Here is a 25,245-nt window from a genome sequence, read left to right as displayed (position 1 = left end):
TCTTGAACTCCTGACCTCAGGTGATCCACCTGAGTGGTGTGAGCCACTGTGCCCGACCTGGATTATGTGGTAATTCTATGTTTTATTTATTTATGAGAGAAGGTCTCACTCTGTCACCCAGGCTGTAGTGCAGTGATGTGATCATAGTTCACTGCAACCTTGAACTCCTGGGCTCAAGGTATCCTTCTACCTCTGCCTCCCAAAGCACTGAGATTACAGGCATGAGCCACCACACTCAGCCCATGTTTATTTATTTATTATTATTATTATTATTATTATTATTTGAGACAGGGTCTCGCTCTGTTACTCAGGCTGGAGTGCAGTGGTGTGATCACAGCTCACTGCAGCCTTCACTTAGTTCAAGTGATCCTCCCGCCTCAGTTTCCCAAGTAGCTGGCCCCACAGGTGCACACCACCATGCCCAGCTAATTAAATTTTTTTTTGTAGAGATGGGGGCCTCTCTGTGTTGCCCAAGCTGGTCTTAAATTCCTGATCTCAAGTGATCCTCTTGCTTTGGCCTCCCAAAGGGCTGAGACTATAAGTGTGAGACACCACACCTGGTCTATGTTTAATTTTTTGTGGGACTGCCATACTCTTTTCCACAGCAGCTGCATGATTGTACATTTCCACCCATAGCGCACAAGAATTTCAGTTTCTCCATATCCTTGCTAAGGCTTGTTATTTTCTGGTTTTTATTTATGTTTAAAATATTTATTTATTTATTTATTTATTTATTTACTTACTTACTTACTTACTGAGACAGAGTCTTGTTCTGTTGCCCAGGCTGGAGTGCAGTGCAGTGGCACGATCATAGCTTACTATAGGATTGAACTCCTGGGCTCAAGGATCCTACTATCTCAGCCTCCCCAGTAGCTGGGACTATAGGCATGTGTGACCATGCCTGGCTAATTTTTAAATTTTGTGTAGAGACAGGGTCTGGCTATGTTGACCAGGCTGGTCTCCAACTCCTGGCCTCAGATGATCCTCCCAGTTTGGTCTCCCAAAGTGCTGAGATTACAGGTGCGAGCCACTGTGCCCAGCCTATTTTTAAATATATTTTTTAATTTTTCATTGTAACCATCCTTTTTTTTTTTTTTTTTGAGACGGGGTCTCATTTTGTCCCATAGGTTGGAGTGCAATGGCACAATCTTGGCTCACTACAGCCTCTACCTCCTAAGTTCAAGCAACCCTCTTGCCTCAGCACCCCCAAGTAGCTGGGACTACAGGTGCATGGCACCACCTGCCTAATTTTAAATATTTTTTTGTAGAAGCAGGGTTTAGCTGTGTTGCCCAGGCTGGTCTTGAACCCCTGAGCTCAAGCGATCCTCCTGCCTTGGACTCTCAAAGTGCTGGGATTACAGAAGTGAGCCACCGCACCCAGCCAGATAGTAGCCATCTTAATGGAGTGAGATGGCTTACTTTTTTTTTTTATTTTTATTTTTTGAGACGGAGTCTCGCTCTGTCTCCCAGGCTGGACTGCAGTGGCCGGATCTCAGCTCACTGCAAGCTCCGCTTCCTGGGTTTACGCCATTCTCCTGCCTCAGCCTCCCAAGTAGCTGGGACTACAGGCGCCTGCCACCTTACCCGGCTAGTTTTTTGTATTTTTTTAGTAGAGACGAGGTTTCGCTGTGTTAGCCAGGATGGTCTCGATCTCCTGACCTCGTGATCTGCCCAGTCTCGGCCTTCCAAAGTGCTGGGATTACAGGCTTGAGCCACCGCGCCCAGCCTGAGATGGCTTACTTTTAAAAATTATTTCTAAACTGAACCCAGACCCTGGCATATCAGAGGTGGTTACAGAGTGAATGCATTGACAAACAATCGAGGTAATTTTGTTTTCCAGGGTTTGTTCCATGAATAAACAGTCTCTGAGACGCTGGTATCTTGTCCAAGTGTCAAGAGCCTGAAGTTGAATTGTCTAACTGAAAGGCAGCATATTTCTGTATGAAGCAGTGGCCCCCAAAGCCTACCGCCCTCTGTCCTCAAGGGGAGCGGCTTCTTTCACAGGAGAGGCCGCTCCTGCCGTAGTCACCTCTCTACCTGGTTCCACCCTATGCAAGGCAAACAAACCGAGAAGAAAGAAACCCATTGCCATGCAAAATCCAGTGACCCCAAACCCAACCAGACCACCAGGGATGTTCTGGGAGTCTGGGCTGGGGACAGGAGCACAGCCAGCCCTCCCCTGCAACACCCAGTGCCTGGTGGGGCAGAGCGAGTCACATTTCAGCCTCACTCACAGGCCAGCTTGAAATGTCGCCCAGCCGCCACTGCCTCCTGAGAACTCCTCCGGATGCCTGCAGGCTTATGCGGGGCTGAGTCACTTCCTCACCTTAATTCTCCCCTAATACCTTCCCTTTCTCTGCCGCTTTACTCCTGGCACCACTGTCTGGGTGTGGAATGTCTGGGGAAGCTGTGCAGGTGGGTTGGCTGAGCTGTCTGCCCAGATACCACAAACATGGCTGGGGAGAGAGGATGCAGGGTTAAAAGTAAAGCCAGATTTGTCTGCTGGCTCTTAAGCGCGTCCTAATCCCCTCAGTCAGTTTGATCTTCGCAAACATGAGCACAGGTCAATATCTCTAAGCAGGGATCCTGAGGGGCTGGTGGAGGATGGAGGAGAGGATGGATGAAGAGGAACAGGAAGTGGGGGGACTGTGATGGCTGCTTTGGCTTTTAGAAACTTCCATCCCACGTTACTTTCCCTAGGGAAGCTCCCACCTCCCATCCCTGGGAGAACAGACTGCATCCTGAAAGGTCAAGTTCCAGGTCATGATAAATATGATGGTTTCCTGGATGAGTCTAAGGAGGCATCATTAATATTTTCAGCCAATTTCCGGAAGTCCTGCTGTTCCTCTTACCTAGGCGTATGCTGTCCTTCCCTGTGTACAACTTAACTTTCCTTTTCCAGGTTTTGGATGCTTTGTCTTTACATTGCTTTGTGTGTTTGCCTGCCTCAGGCTGTACGTTCAGAGATAGAAATTGGGTCAAAGTTTTAATTTTTATGTAAGTTATTCATTTACATAGTTTAAAAAGTCAAAGGATGGTGCAAGACTTATGAAAAAGAGCCCTCTCCCTTCCCCTTAGCAGAGATAATCACCTTCTTTTTTTTTTTTTTTTTGAGACAGGGTGTCACTCTGTCACCCCGGCTGGAGTGCAGTGACGTGATCTCAGCTCACTGCAACCTCCACCTCCCAGATTCAAGCGATTCTCCTCTTGCCTCAGCCTCCCGAGTAGCTGGGACTATAGGTGTATGCCACTATACCTGGCTAATTTTTGTATTTTTAGTAGAGACGGGGTTTCACCATGTTGGCCAGGCTGGTCTTGAGCTCCTGACTTCAAGTGATCCTCCCGCCTCGGCCTCCCAAAGTGCTGGGAATACAGGCATGAGCCAGTACACCTGGCCATCTTCTATTTTTATAGCTCATTCTTTTGGCATTTATCTCCATTTCCCTCAATAATATTATTTTATTACTACGTCATACTTTTTCAGTTTTAGGCACTATTTATTGTCTTCCATACTCGAACAACTCATGCACCCTTCCTGGCCTCCATCTTTCCACTATAGTCATACAATAATTTGGTTAGAGCAATAGCCAGTGTTTACATTATTACCACTATGTAAACACTATTACCATGTGATGGACTATGCACAATTTTTTATTTTCCCTGGAGCTAATAATTATCTCCACCCCCACTTCATTTACTTAGTTTCCTATGTATTTAATGCTAAGCTCTTTCAGTTGTTGAAATCTTCCCTCAATACTTTCAGATGATGGTCTACCAATTTTATTTTCTTGAAGAAACCTCTCTTAGACATGGCTGGGCACAGTGGCTCACACCTGTAATCCCAGCACTTTGGGAGGACAACATGGGTGGATCGCCTGAGGTCAGGAGTTTGAGACCAGCCTGGCCAGCATGGTAAAACCCTGTCTCTACTAAAAATACAACAAATTAGCTGGGCATGGTGGCAGGTGCTTGTAATCCTGGCTACTCGGGAGGCTGTGGCAGGAGAATTGCTTTAACCCGGGAGGCGGAGGTTGCAGTGAGCCGAGATCACACCATTGTATTCCAGCCTGGGTGACAAGAGCAAAACTCTGTCTCAAAAAAAAGAAAAGAAGAAATCTCTCTTAGACATTTCTGACCTTATCTGGTCTAGGCTGGTTGTCCTACAGGACTGTTGCATTGTTGTCATCTTGCAGTCTCTTTTTACCAACATCCTGGGGGATTCTCTTTATCTATCACATGTCAGATTCCTATTTCCCCTTGTCTTTTTCTTGGTTTACTACCTTATTTTGGTGAAACACATCCTTCAGGAGCCTCCTGAGTATATAAACATTTTTTACTGAACCTTAAATGACTCAAATGTCTTTTTCTATCTTCAACCTTGATTGATAGTTTGGTTGGGTATAAAATTTTAAGTTGTATGGCTGGTTACCATGGCTCACACCTGGAATCCCAGCACTATGGGAATACGAGGTAGGCAGATCACTTGAGGTCAGGAGTTTGAGACCAGCCTGGCCAACTTGGTGAAACCCTGTCTCTACTAAAAATACAAAAAATTAGCCAGGTCTGGTGGCTAATGCCTATAATCCCAGCTATATGGGAGACTGAGGCAGGAGAATCGCTTGAAGTCAGAAGACGGAGGTTGCAGCAAGCTGAGATTGCACCACTACACTCCAGCCTGGGTGACAGAGTGAGACTTTGTCTCAAAAAACAAAAGATTACGTTGGAGATGATTTTCCTTTGGAAATTAGAAAGCATTGCTTGTCTTCTAACTTCCAGTGCATCTATTGAGACATTCAAGCCACTCTTAATCCCTGACCTGCTCCCCTTTCCCTTCGGAAACTTGCAGGATCTTCTCTTTGTCTTCAGTGTTCTAAATTACAATGATTTGTCTTGATGTTGGTCTCTTTTCATCCATTGGGCCAAGAACATCTTGGGCCCTTTTAAACTGGAAATATATGTTTCCGTTTTTGAAAATTTTCTTTGGGTATTTTATTTTATTTTATTTTTGAGATGGAGTCTTGCTCTGTCACCCGGGCTAGAGTGCAGTGGCACAATCTCGGCTTACTGGAACCTCCACCTCCCGAGTTCAAGTGATTCTCCTGCCTCAGCCTCCTGAGTAGCTGGGATTACAGGTGCCCATCACCATGCCTGGCAAATTTTTTGTATTTTTAATACAGATGAGTTTTCATATGTTGGCCAGGCTGGTCTCAAACTCCTGACCTCATGATCCACCCGCCTTGGCCTCCCAAAGTGCTGGAATTACAGGTGTGAGCCATCGTGCCCAGCCCACGTGTTTCTTTGAGCATTTCCTCCACTCCTTCTTCTCTGTTATTTATTTATTTATTTATTTAGTTAGTTATTTATTTATTTTTCTGGAATTCCTATTATTCAGAAAGTGGAATTCCTGTATTAGGCCTCTAATTTTCTTCTCTCTTCTCTCCTATTTTCTGTGACTATGTTTTTGTAAGCTTTCCTCAATTTTATATTCCAATCCTTCTACTGAGTTTTTGATTTCTCACATTATATTTTTAAGTTTAAAGAGCTCCTTTTTGTCCTTTGAATGTTCCCCTAAAAAAAAAAAAAAAAAAAATAGTGGCCAGGCATGGTGGCCCATACCTGTAATCCCAGCACTTTGGGAGGCTAAGGTAGAGGACTGAGATCAGGAGTTCAAAACCAGCCTGGGCAGCAAAGTGAGACCCCATCTCTACAAAAAAATAAAAAGATTAGTTGAGTGTGATGGCATGTGCCAGTAGTCCCAGCTACATGGGAGGCTGAAGCAGGAGGGCTGCTTGATTCCAGGAGGTCAAGGCTGCAGTAAGTCATGTTCGCACCACTGTACTCCAGTCTAGGTGAGAGAGTGAGACATGGTCTCAAAAACAACCAAAACCTCAACAGTATTGTGTTTTTGTCTCAGGTTTATATATTTGCAAATTGAATGTCTATATACATTATACACTTGCTGGGCATAGTGGTTTGCACCTTTAGTGCTAGTTCCTGGGGAGGCAGGGGCAGGAAGATCGCTTGAGCCCAGGAGTTTGGGGCTGTAGCATGCTATGCCGATCGGGTATCCGTACTAAGTTTAGCATCAATATGATGACCTCCTGGGAGCGGAGGACCATCAGGTTGCCTCAGGAGGGGTGAACTGGCCCAGATCAGAAAAGGAGCAGGTTGGTAGTTTAAATTGCATTGCATTGAAGAAATAGGTGGTGGGATCTTGCTGGGTGTTTGATTAGCCCTTTCTCTGTCTTGCTTATTTGAGCTTCAGCAGAATTCGAAACAACTGGCAATAAGGCTGGGAAGGACTCTGGAAAAACCAAAACAAAGGCAGTTTCCTACTCGCAGAGAGCGGACCTGCAGTTCCCAGTGGGACATATTCATCGACACCTGAGATCTAGGACAACCAGTCACGGGCATGTGGGTGCAACTGCTGCAGTGCATAGCATAGCCATCCTGGAGTAACTCACCACAGAGCTACCTGAACTGGCAGCAAAGGCATCAAAAGACTTCAAGGTAAAGCGTATTACCCCCTTGTCATTTGCAACTTGCTGTTTGTGAAGATGAAGAATTGGATTCTCTCATCAAGTCTACAATTGCTGGTGGTGGTGTCATTCCACACACTCACAGATCTCTGATGGGCAAGAAAGGACAGCAGCACACTTTCTAAAGGCTGTCTGGATTCCTTATTATCTCGGGACTCTAAGTACTCTACCAACTGTCCAGCATGGTGATTCCAGTGGACTGGATCTCTGTGAAAAACACAATTTCATCTTTTTTTTTTTTTTTTTTTTGTAGATGGAGTTTTGCTCTTGTTGCCCAGGCTAGAGTGCAATGGCATGATCTCAGCTCACTGCAACCTCTGCCTCCCAGGTTCAAGTGATTCTCCTGGCTCAGCCTCCTAAGTAGCTGGGATTACAGGCATGCGCCACCACGCCCGGCTAACTTTTGTATTTTTAGTAGAGATAGGGTTTCATCATGTTGGCCAGGCTGGCCTCGAACTCCTGACATCAGGTGATCCGCCTGCCTTGGCCTCCCAAAGTGCTGGGATTACAGGCATGAACCACCGCTCCCAGCCCAAGTTTGTCTTTTTGTAATTGTATCTGAGCAAGCTGGAAGTTTAATTAGCTTTCCAACCGACCAATTTCTGCATTCTAGTCTTAACCATATTTAAGTGTTACTATGGCTTCAAAGAAGCTATTGATTCCAAAGTAGTGGGTTTTGACTGAGTTTTTCAAAAACTGGATTTTAACAGTGATGCAGAAGTTATAGTAACAAACATTTGGATTTGTACAGGCATTATTTCCACTCTTGTGCATAAGCTTAATAAAGGTCATATCCCAAACTAAAAAAAAAAAAAAAGAGAGAGATGGAGCAGGTCAAAACTCCCATGCTGATCAGTTGATCAGTAGTGGGATTACGCCTATGAATAACCACTGCACTCTAGTCTGGGCAACACAGCAAGACTCTATCTCAGAAAGGGGGAAAAATATTCATATAAGTATTATGTCTATTTTTGATAGTATTGTGTTCTTTTTTTTTTTTTTTTTTTTTTTTTTTTTTTTTTTTTTTTTGAGACGGAGTCTCGCTCTGTCGCCCAGGCTGGAGTGCAGTGGCCGGATCTCAGTTCACTGCAAGTTCCGCCTCCCGGGTTTACGCCATTCTCCTGCCTCAGCCTCCAGAGTAGCTAGGACTACAGGCGCCCGCCACCTCGCCCGGCTAGTTTTTTGTATCTTTTAGTAGAGACGGGGTTTCACCTGTGTTAGCCAGGATGGTCTCGATCTCCTGACCTTGTGATCCGCCCGTCTCGGCCTCCCAAAGTGCTGGGATTACAGGCTTGAGCCACCGCGCCCGGCCTGATAGTATTGTGTTCTTGTTTCAGAAATGCATGCTTTGTTTTTGGGTTTTTTTTTTTTTTTTTTTTTTTTTTTTTTGAGATGGAGTCTTGCTCTGTCACCCAGGCTGGAGTGCAGTGGCACAATCTCTGCTCATTGCAACCTCTGCCTCCTGGGTTCGAGAGATTCTCCTGCCTCAGCCTCCCATGTGCTGGGACTACAGGCACCCGCCACCACGCCCAGCTAATTTTTGTATTTTTAGTAGAGGCGGGGTTTCCCCATGTTGGCCAGGCTGGTCTCGAACTCCTGACCTCGAAGGACCCACCCACCTCGCCCTTCCAAAGTGCTGAGATCATAGGTGTGAGCCACCGTGCTCAGCCTGACGCATGTTTTTAAGATCTCGCTAAGAAATAATAATGATAGGTTTTTTTTTTTTCTTTTTCTTTTTTGAGACGGAGTTTCGCTCTGTCGCCCAGGCTGGAGTGCAGTGGCGTGATCTTGGCTCACTGCAAACTCTGCCTTCCGGGTTTACGCCATTCTCCTGCCTCAGCCTCCCGAGTAGCTGGGACTACAGGTACCCGCCACCTTGCCCGGTTAGTTTTTTGTATTTTTTTTAGTAGAGAAGGGGTTTCACTGGGTTAGCCAGGATGGTCTCGATCTCCTGACCTCGTGATCCACCCGTCTCGGCCTCCCAAAGTGCTGGGATTACAGGCTTGAGCCACCGCGCCCAGCCTGTTGTATTTTTAAAAGTTCTCTTTTTCCCTGCATAAAATACTTTTCTCCAAGTAGGTTTTTCCATTTATTTTCATCTCTGCCTTTCACGTTAGAGACTTTGGTCAGATGTCTGATGACTGTTGGTTATCTGAGTAGGGGCACTAAAAAGCTGATTGAAAAGTCTGAGCACATGGGGATAACTTTTTGACTATGAACTTCATTGCAGGGTGATCTGGCTGAGCCATTCATTGTTATGAGTATCTTTAAATCTTTTTTTTTTTTTTTTTAGGTAGTCAGATTCTCCAAAATACATTCTTCAACTGATCACCTGGAGTTATGAAGCCCCAGGAGCTCAGTGAATGAAGAAGGCCGGGGTTTCACACTACAGCTGTAAATGTTTGCTTAATCCCCTGCTGTCAGTACAGATCCCCCTTACTAGCTGAGTCCAGAGGCCTCTAATCTAGAGACCATGAAATTTACTTTCTTCTGGGAATAAACTTTATTTATTTATTTATTTAGAGATGGAGTCTCGCTCTACCACCCAGGCTGGAGTATAGGGGAACGATCTTGGCTCACTGCAACTTCCGCCTCCCAGGTTTAAGAGATTCTTGTGCTTCAGCTCACTGAGTAGCTGGGACTACAGGCACATGCCACCATACCATGCTAATTCTTGTATTTTTTTTAGAGGTGAAGTTTCTCCATGTTGGCCAGGCTGGTCTCGAACTCCTGGCCTCCCAAAGTGCTGGGATTACAGGTGTGAACCACCGTGCCCAGCCATCTCTTGGGAATAAACTTTAGTCTCCCACCAATTTTCTGGATGGCAGGATATGAGGAGGGCATTTGGGGTATATAATTTTTTTCTTAAATTTTCAAACAGTTCTCTTGTTCTTTTTTTCTTTTTTTTGAGACGGAGTCTCGCTCTGTCACCCAGGCTGGAGTGCTGTGGCCGGATCTCAGCTCACTGCAAGCTCCGCCTCCCGGGTTCACGCCATTCTCCTGTCTCAGCCTCCCGAGTAGCTGGGACTACAGGCGCCGCCACGTCGCCCGGCTAGTTTTTTGTAGTTTTTAGTAGAGACGGGGGTTTCACTGTGTTAGTCAGGATGGTCTCGATCTCCTGACCTTCGTGATCCGCCCGTCTCGGCCTCCCAAAGTGCTGGGATTACAGGCTTGAGCCACCGCGCCCGGCCGCTAGTTCTCTTGTTCTTAAGCCCCACTTTCACATCTAATTCTGGTGCCAATTCCTGAGTCTTTTGGAAATTCCACGGAGTAAATCTGGTTGCTTTTAGCTTCTTCTCCTATTCAGTTTAGGACTCAGCTCTCTTGGATCGGCTAAATTAGCTGCCACTCATTCATTTGTTTTCCAGCTTCCAAGAGGGCATAGTTGTCTCCATTCCCATTGCTAACTCATGGCCCACTCTGCGTGTGTATGATCTTTCTAGGATCTCAAGTGAAAACCTCAGGTCTTCGCCAAAGTCTCTCTACTCTGGCTGGGGCCAAACTCCAACTCTCCTAGTCCTGAAAAGCCTCTGAAACTTCAACTCAGCTATGTAGCTGCAGAGGCTATTCTCTACTCCATCTGCCGGAGTCTTGCCCTGTGTGTGGGAGTTTAAGAGTCAGTGAAGCCTCAAGAAGGAGAATTTTTAAATAATCAACTTCTGGCTGGGCACGGTGGCCCACGCCTGTAATCCCAGCACTTTGGAAGACTGAAGCGGGTGGATCACTTGAGGCCAGTAGTTTGAGACCAGCCTGACCAACATGGCGAAAACTCTCTCTACACAAAAATACAAAAATTAGCTGGGCATATTGGTCTGCTCCTGTAATCCCAGTTACTTGGGAGGTTGAGGCAGGAGAATCACTTGAACCCGGGAGGCAGAGGTTGCAGTGAGTCAACAGCATGCCACTGCACTCCAGCCTGGGTGACAGAGCGAGATTCTGACTCAAAAAAAATAAAATAATCAACTTTGGCTAGGTGTGGGAGCTCATGTTTGTAATCCCAGCACTTTGGGAGGCTGAGGAGGGAGGATCACTTGAGCCCAGGGGTTTGAAACCAGCCTGGGCAACATAGTGAGACTGCATTTCTGTTAAAAAAAATTAACAAATTAGGCCGGGCGCGGTGGCTCAAGCCTGTAATCCCAGCACTTTGGGAGGCCAAGACTGGGCAGATCATGAAGTCAGGAGATCGAGACCATCCTGGCTAACACGGTGAAACCCCGTCTCTACTAAAAAATACAAAAAACTAGCTGGGCGAGGTGGCTGGCGCCTGTAGTCCCAGCTACTCGGGAGGCTGAGGTAGGAGAATGGCTTAAACCCGGGAGGCGGAGCTTGCAGTGAACTGAGATCCGGCCACTGCACTCCAGCCTGGGCGACAGAGCAAGACTCCGTTTCAAAAAAAAAAAAAAAAAAAATTAACAAATTAGCAGGGCTTGGTGATGCATACCTATAGTCCCAGCTACTTGGGATGCAGAGGTGGGAGGATTGCATGAGTCTAGGAGTTCGAGGTTGCAGTGAGATGTGATCGCACCACTATTTTCCAGCCTGGGCAATAGAGGGAGACCCCAACTCAATACAATAAACAAAATAAAATACAATAACTTTATTGATTTAAAATACAGTACGTTGGGATTTAGGATGGGCGATGCTAATCTCATCGTATTTTAGCCTATTATAACTATCACTGCCTTAGTAAAATTATTAGGAAATAGTCTAGGGCAATTTTTTTTTTTAATGTTCATTCTGAGTGTTAGTGAGGATAGGTGAGCTTGATAAAGGCATTCTTCAAAAATAAAAACTGGCCAGGTGTGGTGGCTCACACCTATAATCCCAGCACTTTGGGAGGCTGAGGTGGGAGGATCACTTGAGCCCAGGAATTTGAGGCCAGTCTGGGCAACATTGGGAGGCCCCATAGCCGGGCATGGGGGTGTGCACCTGTAGTCCCAGCTCTTTGGAAGGTTGAGGTGGGAGGATCACTTGAGCCCCAGGGGACAAGGCTGCAGTGAGCTGTGATCACTCCACTGTGCTCCAGCCTGGGTGACAGAGCGAGACCCTGTTTCAAAATACATAAATACAAAATGCAATTAATGATATACTTACAATAAAACTCACTCATTTTAAGAGCACAGTTTAATGGCTTTTGATGAATGTAAACACATGTGTAACCATCACCACAATCAAAATATAGAATATTTTTATCCCCCCAAAACTTCCTTGTGTCCTCAAGAAGAATTTTTAAGCAGAATTTTTAGGTTTCTGCTCTGTGTCTCCTTCCTCTCCCCGAAATCCCCGTTGCCTCAGCAGCCTTGCACTCCCATCTGTTTTCCCCAGCTAGTAACACTGCTAGTCTCTCCTTGGACACTGTTTCCCGTAGTCAAGAAAATGACTTCAGCGTGAAAGTGGGGGTGAACTCTCTTAGTGACCATAGCCCTGTATTGGTTGATGTAGCATATCTGCAAAGAGTTGTTTACTATATTTTGTCCGGGCTTTATATTCATTCACAGCAGAGGCTAGGGAAAGATAAGTGTGATACCCATTACTCCATCAGACACCTCCATCAGACCTAGAACCAGAGGCTTGAAAATACTTCTTTTTTTTTTTTTTTTTTTTTTATTGAGACAGAGTCTCGCTCTGTTGCCCAGGCTGGAGTGCAGTGGCTCGATCTTGGCTCACTGCAAGCTCTGCCTCCTGTGTTCACGCCATTCTCCTGCCTCAGCCTCCCAAGTAGCTGGGACTACAGGTGCCTGCCACCACGCCCAGCTAATTCTTTTGTATTTTTAGTAGAGACAGGGTTCCACCATGTTAGCCAGGATGGTCTCAATCTCCTGACCTCGTGATCACCTACCTTGGCCTCCCAAAGTGCTGGAATTACAGGTGTGAGCCACCACGCCCAGTCTTTTTTTTTTTTTTTGAAAGGGAGTTTTGTTCTGTCGATCACACTGGAATGCAGTGGTGCAATCTTGACTCACTGAAACTGCCACCTCCCAGGTTCAAGCTATCCTCCTGCCTCAGCCTCCCGAGTAGCTAGGACTACAGGTGTATGCCACCACGCCCAGCTAATTTTTGTATTTTTTCAGTAGAGACGGGGTTTCACCATGTTGACCAGGCTGGTTTCAAACTCCTGACCTCAAGTGATCTACCCAAAGTGCTGGGATTACAGGCATCAGCCACCTCGCCTGGTCTGAAATATATTTTTAAATACACATTTTACACATTTTCTTGACATGCTGGCTAAAACGGGGAACGTGCAGAAAACACATCACCGAAGTCTCTTCCTTATGGCCATCAGGAGAGCCCTTATATTTGGAGCTCTCCTGGCATCTTGAAGATAATCCAAAGAGAATGAATCTAGCGGGGCTGTATTCTGCCACTCACTCACTGGGAAGCCTCTGGCCACTCCTGGGGGGTGGGTGGTGATGGGGTATTGTGATTGTCAAACCAACCACCTAGGAGGCCCTGGGGGACATGATTTTATTTTATTTATTTATGTTTTTTGATACGAAGTCCTTGCTCTGTCACCCCAGCTAGAGTGCACTGGCACGATCTCAGCTCACTGCAACCTCCACTTCCCAAGTTCAAGCGATTCTCCTGCCTCAGTCTCCCAAGTAGCTGGGATTGCAGGCGCCTGCCACCGCGCCTGGCTAATTTTTGTATTTTTAGTAGAGACGGGGTTCACCATGTTGGCCAGGCTGGTCTCAAACTCCTGACCTTGTGATCCACCTGCTTGGCCTCCCAAAGTGCTGGGATTACAGGCGTGAGCCACTGCACCTGGCTGTGGTGTGATTTTAGAGTCAGATGGAGCAGGGTTTGCATTTTGGCTCTGACATTTACTGTGTGCCTGTGGAAAGTGATAGAATCACTCCAAGCTTGGTTTTCTTACTTACAAAACAGAGAGAGTAATACCAACCTTGGAGGACCATTAGAAGAGCTAATGATGTAGGCCAGGCGTGGTGGCTCATATGCCTGTAATCCCAGCACTTTGGGAGGCCGAGGCGGGCAGATCACGAGGTCAGGAGATTGAGACCATCCTGGCTAATATGGTGAAACCCCGTCTCTACTAAAAAAAAAAAAAAACAAAAAAACAAAAAAAATTAGCCGGGCGTGGTGGCGGGTGCCTGTAGTCCCAGCTACTCGGGAGGCTGAGGCAGGAGAATGGCGTGAACCCGGGAGGCGAAGCTTGCAGTGAGCTGAGATCATCACGGCACTGCACTCCAGCCTGGGCGACAGAGAGAGACTCTGTCTCAAAAAAAAAAAAAAAAAAAAAAAAGAAGAGCTAATGATGTAGCATGTCATATGCTCAGCTTAGTGCCTTCTACATAGCAACACCAGCATGTGGTGGCCACTGATAGCTCTATTTATGGATAGGAAGATGCTTTGTACCCTGTTAAGTAGTTCATAAACTTGGTGATCAGCATCTTTTGGACACCCCAGCATCTATATCCCCCTTACTCCAATATGTGAAGGCCTCCCCTTGCTTCTTGTTCCCCAGGACAGGAATGGTAGATATTCACTTTCCCCGTTCCCTCTCTGTGGTGGCCAGTGTGGCTCACTGAATGCTCCTGCTAAGGAAAACGGGAGAATGTTCTTTGGGCAGTGGGGGCAGAGGCAGCACTGGGTCCCTTGGCATGGAACCCAGTGTTCTAACCAGACCAAGGCTTGGGTGGGATCCAGCTGGACTCTGCTGCCAGTAACCCTTGGTTTTTGTTCATTTTCTCATCCTGGGTTTCCAGCCTTCACAAAGATTCTGTGAGCTGCCTGATATGTTTCCAAAAACATGACAAAACAAAGCTTTTCCACTTCATTAACCAGATTGGGTTTCTATTTCTTGTTACCAGGAACTCTGATTAATACACTTGGTGCCAAAAACAATGCAAGTCATTAAAAACAGGGCAATGAGGTCTGACACACCTGTGGGACTGAGAACGCCAAGTGAACACACTTGTTCTCCTGGTTGCTCTCTTAGCCTTAAAGACAGGTAGCTCACGAAAAAAGAAAAATAGCCAACAAAATTTGAAACCTCAGATGTAAACAAAGAAGTAAAAATTAAAATAGATAGGGCCAGACACAGTGGCTCAAGTCTGTAATCCCAGCACTTTGGGAGGTTGAGGTGGGCAGATCACTTGAGCCCAAGAATTCAACGCCAGCCTGGGCAACATGGCAAAACCCGTCTCTGCTAAAAATTCGAAAATTAGCCAGGCATGGTGGCATGTGCCTGTAGTCCCAGCTACTTGGGAGGCTGAAGTGGGAGGATGGCTTGAGCCCCAGATGTGGAGGATGGCAGTGAGTTGAGATTGCATCACTGCACTTCAGCCTGGGTGACAGAGTAAGGCCCTCTCTCAAAGTAAATTAATAAATAAAGAAAATAAAATAAGATAACATTTTCTCTTGTCAAATCGATAAATGCCCATACATAGATATATATGCGTGCATATAACGAAGTGATAATAGCTGGTGTTGGCAAGGGAACGAGTATCCCACAAGGCAACAGAGAGAGTGCACAGCCTGGGCCAGTCCCAAGGAAGTCCAGCGGAGTGATGGAAACTTACTAGTTGAGAGACACTTTAAAGATGGCTTACTGTTGTCTGAGCCGTTTTTCTTTTTTGGAGATGGAGTCTCTCTATGTTGCCCAGGCTGGCGTGCAATGGCACAATCTCAACTGACTGCAACCTCTGCCTCCTGGGTTCAACTGATTTTCCTGCTTCAGGCTCTGGAGTAGCTGGGATTATAGGCACCTGCCACCACACCTGCTAATTTTTGTATTTTTAGTAGAGACAGGGTTTCACCATGTTGGCCAGGCTGGTCTTGAACTCCTGACCTCAAGTGATCCACCAGCCTCAGCCTCCCAGCCTCCCGGATTATAGGAGTGAGCCACCGTGCTCAGTCTCTGAGCCGTTTCTCTATAGGACAAGAGCAGGGACAGTAATTACTCCCCTATGGGTGGTTTTTCTGGGAAGTATGACTTGGCTGTGCCTTTACAAAAAAGCGTGGTAAAATATATGTAAAATAAAATATACTATCTTCACTGTTTTTAAGTGTATATTTCAGTGAAATTAAGTACATTCACATTGTTGTACAACCAATCTCCAGAACTGTTTTCTTTTTTTTTTTTTTGAAACGGAGTCTCGCTCTGTCACCCAGGCTGGAGTGCAGTGGCCGGATCTCAGCTCACCGCAAGCTCCACCTCCCGAGTTCCCGCCATTCTCCTGCCTCAGCCTCCCGAGTAGCTGGGACTACAGGCGCCCGCCACCTCGCCCGGCTAGTTTTTTGTATTTTTTAGTAGAGACGGGGTTTCACCGTGTTAGCCAGGATGGTCTCGATCTCCTGACCTCGTGATCCACCCGTCTCGGCCTCCCAAAGTGCTGGGATTACAGGCTTGAGCCACCGCGCCCGGCCAGAACTGTTTTCATCTTACTGAAACTGAAACTGAAACTGAAACTGCGCACCTTTAAACAATAACTCCCCTTTTCCCCCACCTGCTACCCACGGCAACCACCATTCTATTTTGTTTTTACAAATACTACTGTCCTAGGTATGTCATATAAGTGGAATCACACAGTAGGTGTCCTTTTGTGATTGGCTTATTTCACTTAGCATAATGTCTTCAAGGCCCATCCATGCTGTAGCATGTGTCAGAATTTCCTTCCTTTTCAGGGCTGAATCATATTCCACTATATATATAGGCTACATTTCGTTTCAATGGACACTTGCGCTGCTTCTGCTTTTTGGCTATTGTGAATAATGTGGCTATGGACATGGGTGTGCAACTATCTATTCATTTATAGCCTGGGTACCAGCTCGGGTCACCTTCTTTTGAGACTTCAATAAAATTGACTTGAAATATACATACAGCCTGCCCACTACCCCAAAGAAAAGAGAATGGAAGCCTTCCTAGAAGTTGTTGCAGTATCTCAAGGTGCTGCCTGCTCCCATGGAGACCCTGATAATACCATTTCTGGAGTGCCAAGTGCTGCACCAGGACTCTACTGCTTTTGTCCTGACAGCAGCCTCACAAGGTGGGCAAGGCCACTGCTGGCCCATTTGGGCCTCTTTACAAATGAGGAAAAGACGCCTGTTCTCCTGGCAAAACTCCAGCTTGGAGAGCAGAGCAGGGAGCACATTGGAGGCTCCACTCAGCTCCTTGGCATGGCTCCCTTACACAAGGTACAGCCTACGCTATTATACATGACAGCCCTGAGGCAGGCATGGCTGGCAACCTAGGCTTACTGGTGAGAAAAGCGAAGCACAGAGGTGAGGAGTTTGCATTTTTTTTTTTTTTTTTTTTTTTTTTTTGAGACAGGGTCTTCTTGCCTGTTGCTCAGGCTGGAGTACGGTGGCACCATCGTGACTCGCTGCAGCCTCGGCCTCCCAGACTCAAGACATCCTCCCACCTCAGCCTTCTAAGTAGCTGGGACCATCGCATGCAACACCACATCCTGTTAATTTTTTTTTCTTTTTTTTGAGGCAGAGTCTCTGTTGTTCAGGCTGGAGTGCAGTGGTATGATCTTGGCTCACTGCAGCCTCTGTTTCCCAGGTTCAAGCAATTCTCCTGCCTCAGCCTCCTGAGTAGCTGGGATCACAGGCACGTGCCACCACTCCCAGCTAATTTTTTTGTATTTTTAGTAGAGACAGGGTTTCACCATATTGGCCAGCCTGGTCTTGAACTCCCAACCTCAGATGATCCATTTGCCTCAGCCTTCCAAAGTGCTGGGATTACAGGTGTGAGCTATCACGCCTGGTCTCACACCCTGTTAATTTTAAAAAATTTTTTTTGTAGAGATGAGGTCCCGTTGGGTTGCCCAGGCTGGTCTCAAACTCCTAGGCTTAAGTTATCCTCCCATCTGGGCCTGCCAAACTGCCAGGATTACAGGCGTGAGCTGCTGCTCTAGGCCTAGAGTTTGCAAGTTTGATGCCCAGGGAGCATGAAGCCAGCTTTCAAAAGTAGATCTTATTTATATTCACATGTGGTGAGGCCAAGAGTTCAGGATCTGATTGCCATTGAAAGAATAGTTGTTACTCACAGTTCCCAAGCAGGGAGGGCAGACCATAGCAGGCAGGTCCAGGAGCAGAGGCCCCAAGGTGGTCAGAAGGCGGAGTCAGGGAGGGGGAAATGTAGGCAGGAGCATTCGCTGTGTTTCTGAGGGAAGGAACGGTCGAGGCAGAGTAGGAGGCAGGCCTAGAATTGGCTACTGTGAATAATTTCAGCAGGCTTGTCAGTGGGGTGTAGGGGCTGGGGAATAGTGGCCTGGAGTGTGAGAACCCTGGAAGGGCCCTGTAAAGGGAATAGTTGGGAAATGGACTCTGGATTTGTTGGTTTGTATACAAAAGGCACGCTCACAAGTGAGTCCCTTACCATCTTTAGCCATGGGAGGGGCAGTTTCTCTAGGGTCAGCAAAACCCCAAGATGTCAAAGCATCAGAATAAAGACATGCTTAATACAAAGACAAAGCCCAGGTTCTGAATCCCTTTGCCATCATTTTTTGTTTTTCGAGATGGAGTCTTGCTCTGTCGCCTGGGCTGGGGTGCAGTGGCCGGATCTCAGCTCACTGCAAGCTCCGCCTCCCGGGTTTACGCCATTCTTCTGCCTCAGCCTCCCGAGTAGCTGGGACTACAGGCGCCCGCCACCTCGCCCAGCTAGTTTTTTTGTATTTTTAGTAGAGACGGGGTTTCACCGTGTTAGCCAGGATGGTCTCGATCTCCTGACCTCGTGATCCGCCCGTCTCGGCCTCCCAAAGTGCTGGGATTACAGGCTTGAGCCACCGTGCCCGGCCTTGCCATCATTGTTTAACCCTTTCTCTGTCAGTGGCTTTCAAACCTTTGCTTTTCTTTTCCTCTGGCAGGGCAACCCTTTCCCTAAGTGAAATCTTGAGGCAGCCCTGTCTGTTAAAGAACTCTGCTCTGGCAGAGGGGAGTCATGGGAGGGCCCCTACCACCTGGCACCTGTTCATTTTTATTTTTAATTTTTTTTTTGAGAGACAGGGTCTCACTCTGTTGCCCAGGCTAAAGTGCAGTGGTGTGATCATGGCTCTCTGCGGCCTTGAACTCCTGGGCTTGAACAATGCTCCCACCCCAGCCTCTCGAGTAGCTAGGACTACATGTGCACACCACCATGCCTGACTACCCATTCATTTTATTTTATTTATTTATTTATTTTATTTTATTTTATTTTTATTTTTTGAGGTGGAGTCTCACTCTGTCACCCAGGCTGGAGTGCAGTGGTGCAATCTTAGCTCACTGCAACCTCCGCCTACCGGGTTCAAGTGATTCTCCTGCCTCAGCCTCCCGAGTAGCTCGGACTACAGGTGTGTGCCACCATACCTGGCTAATTTTTGTGTATTTTTAGTAGAGATGCAGTTTCAACCATATTGGCTAGACTGATCTTGAGCTCCTGACCCATGATCTGCCTGCCTCAGCTTCCCAAAGTGTTGGGATTACAGGTGTGAGCCACACTATGCCCAGCCCTCATTCATTTTAGAATCAGTCTTCAAGGCTGCCCCATGGAGAGTCTTCTGGTCCTCCTTAACAAGAGCAGAAAAGTAAAAGGATAGGCAGGGGCAGGGCACTTGGGTGGCCACTCAGTGATTATGTGACCTTGGGTCAGTGCTGTCCCTCTCTCCTTTTTAAACATCTTTATTGAGACATAATTCACATAGTATACAATTCACCCATTTAAATTGTGCAATTCACTGGCTTTTAGTATATTTGCATAATTGTATCCCTATCACCACAGTCAATTTAGAACATTTTAATCACCCTAAAAAGAAACTCCTTAGCTCAGGGGTCCCCAACCCCTGGGCCACAGACTGGTAAGAGTAATGGTCCATAGCCCATCCTGTTAGGAACCTGCCACACAGCAGAAGGTGAGCAGTGGGCAAGCGAGTGAAGCTTCATCTGTGTTTACAGCCACTCCCCACTGCTCACATTACCACCTGAGCTCCACCTTCTGTCAGGTCAGTAGCGGCATTCGAGTCTCACAGAAGCGTGAATCCTATTGTGAACTGCACATGTGAGGGATCTAGGTTGTGCCCCTTATGAAAATCTAATGCCTGATGATCTGAGGTGAAGCTGAGGTGGTGATGCTTGCCCTGGGGAGTGGCTGCAAATACAGATGAATGTTAGCAGAGAGGTTTGCCTGCACAGAGACCATCATAAATCAATTGCTTGCAGACTCCTATCAAAACCCCATCAGTGAGTGGCAAGGGAAAATTAAGCTGCATCTGGTGGCAGGCTTTATGGTGGCAAGTGAGTCGATATACTTCAGTTGCACAGCTGCCTTGAAAGTATGTTTGAGACAACTTCAAGTCTCTGTATGTTCTGATTAAAGTCAAGGCAGAATGTCCTGAGATTGCCAGAAAAGCAATGAAAAGCCTGCTTCTGTTTCCAACATCCTATCCTTGTGAAGCAGGGTTTTCCGCAGTGAACCAAAAGGAGATTATGGAGTAGACTGGGCATAAGCAACACACTTAGGGTATCCCTGTCTCCCAGACCCCCTAGATGGGACCGTCTAGTTGCAGGAAAACAAGCTCAGGGCTCCCACTGATTCTACATTATGGTGAGTTGTATAATTATTTCATTATATATTACAATGTAATCATAATAGAAATAAAGTGCACAATAAAATGTTATGCACTTGAATCATCCCAAAACTATCTCCCACCCTCTAGCAGTCTGTGGAAAAATTGTCTTCCATGAAACCAGTCCCTGGTGCCAAAAAGCTTGGAGACCACTGCCTTAGCTGTTCTCTCACCCCCATTTCTCCTCTCCCCCAGCCCTAGGCAACCAATAATCTACTCTCTGTTGCTTTCGATTTCCCTATTCTGGACATTCCATATAAATGGAATCATTTACTATGTGATCCTGTGTGGTCTTCTGTGACTGGCTTCTTTCACATAGCATGTTTTCAGGGTTCATCCATGTGGTAATGTGTATCAGAACTTCATTCCTTTCTATGATTGAATAACATTTCATTGTATGGACATATCACATTTTGTTTATCCGTTCATCCGTTGATAGACTTTTGGGGAGATTCTGCTTTTGGGTACCACGGATAATGCTGCTCTGGACATTTCATGCCAGTTTTCATGTGGAGGTGTATTTTCGCTTGTCTTGGGTGTCTACTACCCAAGAGAGGAATGGCCGGGTCATGTGGTGTCCATATGTTTAATTTTTTGAGGAACTGCCAAACTGTGTCTCAAAGTGGCTGCCCCATTTGACTTTTCCCACCAGCAGCGTAGTAGAGTTCTGATTTCTCCACATCCTTGCAAATACTTGTAATTGTTCATATGTTTTATTCCAGCCATCCCGGTGGCCGTGAGGAGGTGTCTCATTGTGTGTGGGTGGTTTTTTTTTTTTTTTTTTTTTTGGTTGTTGTTGTTGAGACGGAGTTTCACTCTTGTCACCCAGGATGGAGTGCAATGATGCAATCTCGACTCACTGCAACCTCCGCTTCCCAGGTTCAAGTGATTCTCCCAGCTCAGCCTCCTGAACAGCTGGGATTACAGGCGTCCACCATCACACCCAGCTAACTTCTATATTTTTAGTAGAGACAGGGTTTCTTCATGTTGGCCAGGCTGGTCTCGAACTCCTGATATCAGGTGATACACCCGTGTCAGCATCCCAGACTGCTGGGATTACAGGCGTGCCTCCAAGACCGGCCTTTTTTTTTTTTTTTTTTCCTGAGACAAGGTCTCACTCTGTCACACAAGCTGGTCTCAAACTCCTGGGTTTAAGTGATCTGCCCACTTCAGCCTCCAGAAGTGCTGGAATTACAGGTGTGAGAGCCACTGCACCCAGCTGTGTTTTTTTGTTTTGTTTTTTATTTTGAGATAAAGTCTCACTTTGTCACCCAGGCTGATGTACAGTGATGAGATCTCAGCTCACTGCGCCCTCTGTCTCCTGGGCTCAAGCAAGCATGTCCGGCTAATTTTTGTATTTTTAGTACAGACAGGGTTTCATCATGTTGGCCAGGTTGATCTCGAACTCCTGACCTCAACTGATCCACCCGCTTCAGCCTCCCAAACTGCTGGGATTACAGATGTGAGTCACCGCTCCCGGAATCAGCCATGTGTTTTTCAAAAACTTTTTTTTTTTTCTATTCTGTTTTTTGACACTGGCTCTCTGTTGACCAGGCTGGAGCGCAGTGGCACAATCTTAGCTCACTGTAACCTCAAACTCCTGGGCTCAAGTGATCCCCCTGCTTCAGCCTCCCAAAGTGCTGGGATAACAGGCAGGAGCCACCTCGCCTGGCTCCATTGCGGTTTTGATGCACGCTTTCCTGGTGGCTCACCTTCCCTGCTTCTCTTACACTCTCTGCAAAGGGAGAATCCAGAGGTTTCTCAAGGTCCCTGAGGGTTGTTGTCACGCCCCTTTCTTCCCTGTCACCACACTCCCTACTCCCCACCCCCCCACCCACAGCTGTGATTCTCCATGGTGCTGAGGGGAACTCTTCGTGAACTTAGGATGTCAAGCTAGAGAGACCTTCATCTTTATCCAGTCCCAACTGCTAAACTATCTGACAGGTAAGGAAACTGAGGCCCAGAGGGATGCGGGTTACCTAAAGGTGCCTGACATGTTAGTGGCAGAGCTGGGTTGAGATCAGAGAATCCAGGCTTGCATAGGGGACAAGGAGCTCTGGATTTGATTCTCAGCTGTCGTCATGACTGTATCCGCCCTCCCTCCCTCCCTTCCTGCCCTCCCTCTCTTCCCTTTCTTTCCTTTCCTCCCTTTCTTCTTTTGAGACAGGGTCACACTCTGTCACCCAGGCTGAAGTGCAGTGTTGAGATTATGGTTCACTGCAGCCTTGACCTCCTGGGCTCAAGCAATCTTCCCAGCTCAGCTTCCTGAGTAGCCGGGATTATAGGTGTGCACCACCTCCAGATAATTTTAAAATATTTTTGTAGAGACAGGGTCTCACTCTGTTGCTCACACTCATCTTGAACTCTTGGGTTCAGGTGATCCTTCCACCTTGGCCTTCCAAAGTGCTGGGATTACAGGCATGAGCTGCCACTCCTGGCCTTGTGGGCCACTTTCTGAACCTTTCTGAACAGCAGTTTCCTCATCCATATAATGCAGATGATACCTACCCTATGGGGTTGTTTTGAGCGTATAAAATATTTAACATAGTAAATAACTAATTTTGGAATAATTACTATCTACATGCCTATGATAAAAGAAAGTCAAATAGTACAAAGGAGTATGAAGTGAAAAAGAAACCGCTTTCCTCCAACCCCGTCCTGGGGGCCACCATTACCACCAGATTCTTGTCTTTTCTGTCAGATCTCTCCTACGGACATAATGGAAGTTATTTATCACATGGGACCCTAGAGTTGGAGATCATTAACTTGCCTGCTTTTCTAGACTGGTCTTTCCCACTTTGCTCCTTCAACCCCCCTTCTTGTGGCAGCACACAAACCGTGGGGCTCCCTTATTTGTCCAGCTCCCCCTTCCCAAGCCCCCTCCACCTGGTAATGATTTCCTAGAGCGTCTCCCAGGGGTCTCCATGGGGACGTTTCCTGCTCCAGTCTCCATGGCAACTCTTCAGGTTGCCATGGTGACACTTAAGCGATTATTCGGAGACCCTTAAATAAATCACCCGTGGTGGTATATGCTAGAAGCATTTGGCTCTGGCTCTTGTGTTTGGGGCCAGGGTTGGGGCCCAGGCCTGAAGGCAGAAAATGTGGGGAGGCGGGAGATGGTGGTCAGAGCCTGATGCCCTTGGTCTGGCCCTGTGAGGGGCCCTCTTTGGGCAAAATCGGAATTGAGCCTTTTGTGAAGTGGTGAGAGGACAAGAGGCAGTTACGCTTGTGCAGTCCTTAAATAGGGAGACCCTGCAGCCAGGAGGACATCTTAACCCTGATCAGGATGGGGGCAACTTGGAGCTATGCAGTAACCAAGCAGGGATTCCACTCCAGGCCTGCTGGGCTCCAAGGCCCTCACTCCTCCTTGACGTCAAATTCTAAAAGTGAATTTAAGATAGAATCCACTCCTTCATATATTCATTTGACTGATGTGTTTAAAGTGGCTACTACATGCCAGGCACTGTGTGCTAAGCATTGGGGATACAGCAGTGAATTAAAAAACAAAACCCCTGTCCTCATGGAGCTTACATTTGACCAGGGAAAGGCAGACAATTAGCAAAACAAAACATCCATGGCTGGGCGCAGTGGCTCACACCTGTAATTCCAGCACTTTGGGATGCCAAGGCGGGTGGATCATCTGAAGTCAGGAGTTCGAGACCAGCCTGGCCAACATGGTGAAACCCCATTTCTACTAAAAATACAAAAACTAGCCGGGCATGGTCGTGCATGCCTGTAATCTCAGCTACTTGGGAGGCTGAGGCAGGAGAATCATTTGAATCCAGGAGGCAAAGGTTGCAGTGAGCTGAGATCATGCCATTACACTCCAGCCTGGGCAACAAGAGCAAAACTGTCCCCCCTCTCCCCACCCCCCCAAAAAAGAAAAATAAAAAACCCACCCAGATTAGAGAGTAGTTTCAGTGTTAGGGAAGGGGCCTAGAGAACATTAGGGTAAGCTGTGGCGCACACTGACACCAGGGCCGGGGGTGGTCCCAGGCACCCTCTCAGGGCTCAACTTCAGGTCTCAGGACAATTCCTGAAAGGCAAGAGGGTGAGGTATGGAAGGAGCTAGCCAAGACTTGAGACTCCATCAGCAGTGACCAGCTCCCTCCACATGTTCTGCCTAAGCGATGTACAAAGCTTTCTGGCTTCTAGATGCCTCACGGATGCTTGGAAGCAGACACGCATGGCTGAGAGTTTAATTTCCATTATACAGACTGGGAAACAGACACAGAAGGGAGGCAGGCTGCCGAAGGCAATGCTGCTAATGGCAGGCAGAAGGGTGGCTAGACCTGGAGTCATGGCTATCCCAGTCCAGGTCCATTTCTGCCAGACCAGTGGATTTATCACGAGGTCTGAAAATTCATACTTCCCTGAGTGCTGTCTTACTGAATAAGTAGCTTATCTTATACACGAGGAAGATCATGTTGTCTATGGGGAGAGATTATGATTTACCTGAAACACCAGCGTTAGGTGATTTTACCATGCTCCCTGACTCGGAGCTTTACTGCAGGCCACTCAGGTCAGGCCCGCTCCTCGGTGGTGGAACAGACTGCAAGGTGCAAGAACATGCTTCTTCTAGCCTCTGACTTCCCCAGCACACTGGCACTCCTCCAGCAAATGAAATTTGGAAGCACAGGCCTACTTAAGGCCTGGGCAACCCAAAAAGCTTCCTGAGAAGGTGATGAGACTCGGGTCTGTCTACACTGGGCTCTCTTCATCACTTTTCCCTTCCTTTTTTTTCCCCCGAGACGGGGTCTTGCTCTGTCCCTCAGGCTGGAGTGCAGTGGCGCGGTTTTGGCTCACTGCAGCCTCTGCCTCCCGGGTTCAAGCGATTCTCATGCCTCCTGAGTAGGCTGGGACTATAGGCACGCGCCACCATGCCTGGCTAATTTTTGTATCTTTAGTAGAGATGGGGTTTCACCATGTTGGCCAGGCTGATCTCGAACTCCTGACCTCAAGTGATCCACCCGCCTTGGCTTCCCAAAGTGCTGGGATGCTGGGATTACAGATGTGAGCCACTGCACTTGGCCTTTTCTTTTTTAAAAAAATTAGATCCGTATTTTTAGGACGAGTTCATTTGGCTGGTGAGTTGTTCCATACTCCTTGGCAGATTCCAACTTCCATGACTACCATCCTGC

General features: G+C 47.1%; 1 pseudogene; it reads left to right on the top strand.

Moving 5' to 3' along the window:
- Window positions 1-2,050: 2,050 nt before the first annotated feature.
- LOC115900425 lies at window positions 2,051-6,664 on the top strand (annotated as a pseudogene).
- The last annotated feature ends 18,581 nt before the right edge of the window (window positions 6,665-25,245 follow it).

Source organism: Rhinopithecus roxellana, chromosome 11 (assembly GCF_007565055.1).
Source record: "Rhinopithecus roxellana isolate Shanxi Qingling chromosome 11, ASM756505v1, whole genome shotgun sequence".
Taxonomy (NCBI): domain Eukaryota; kingdom Metazoa; phylum Chordata; class Mammalia; order Primates; family Cercopithecidae; genus Rhinopithecus; species Rhinopithecus roxellana.
The sequence above is the reverse complement of the archived record's forward strand: the minus strand, read 5'-3'. Positions and strand labels throughout refer to the sequence as shown.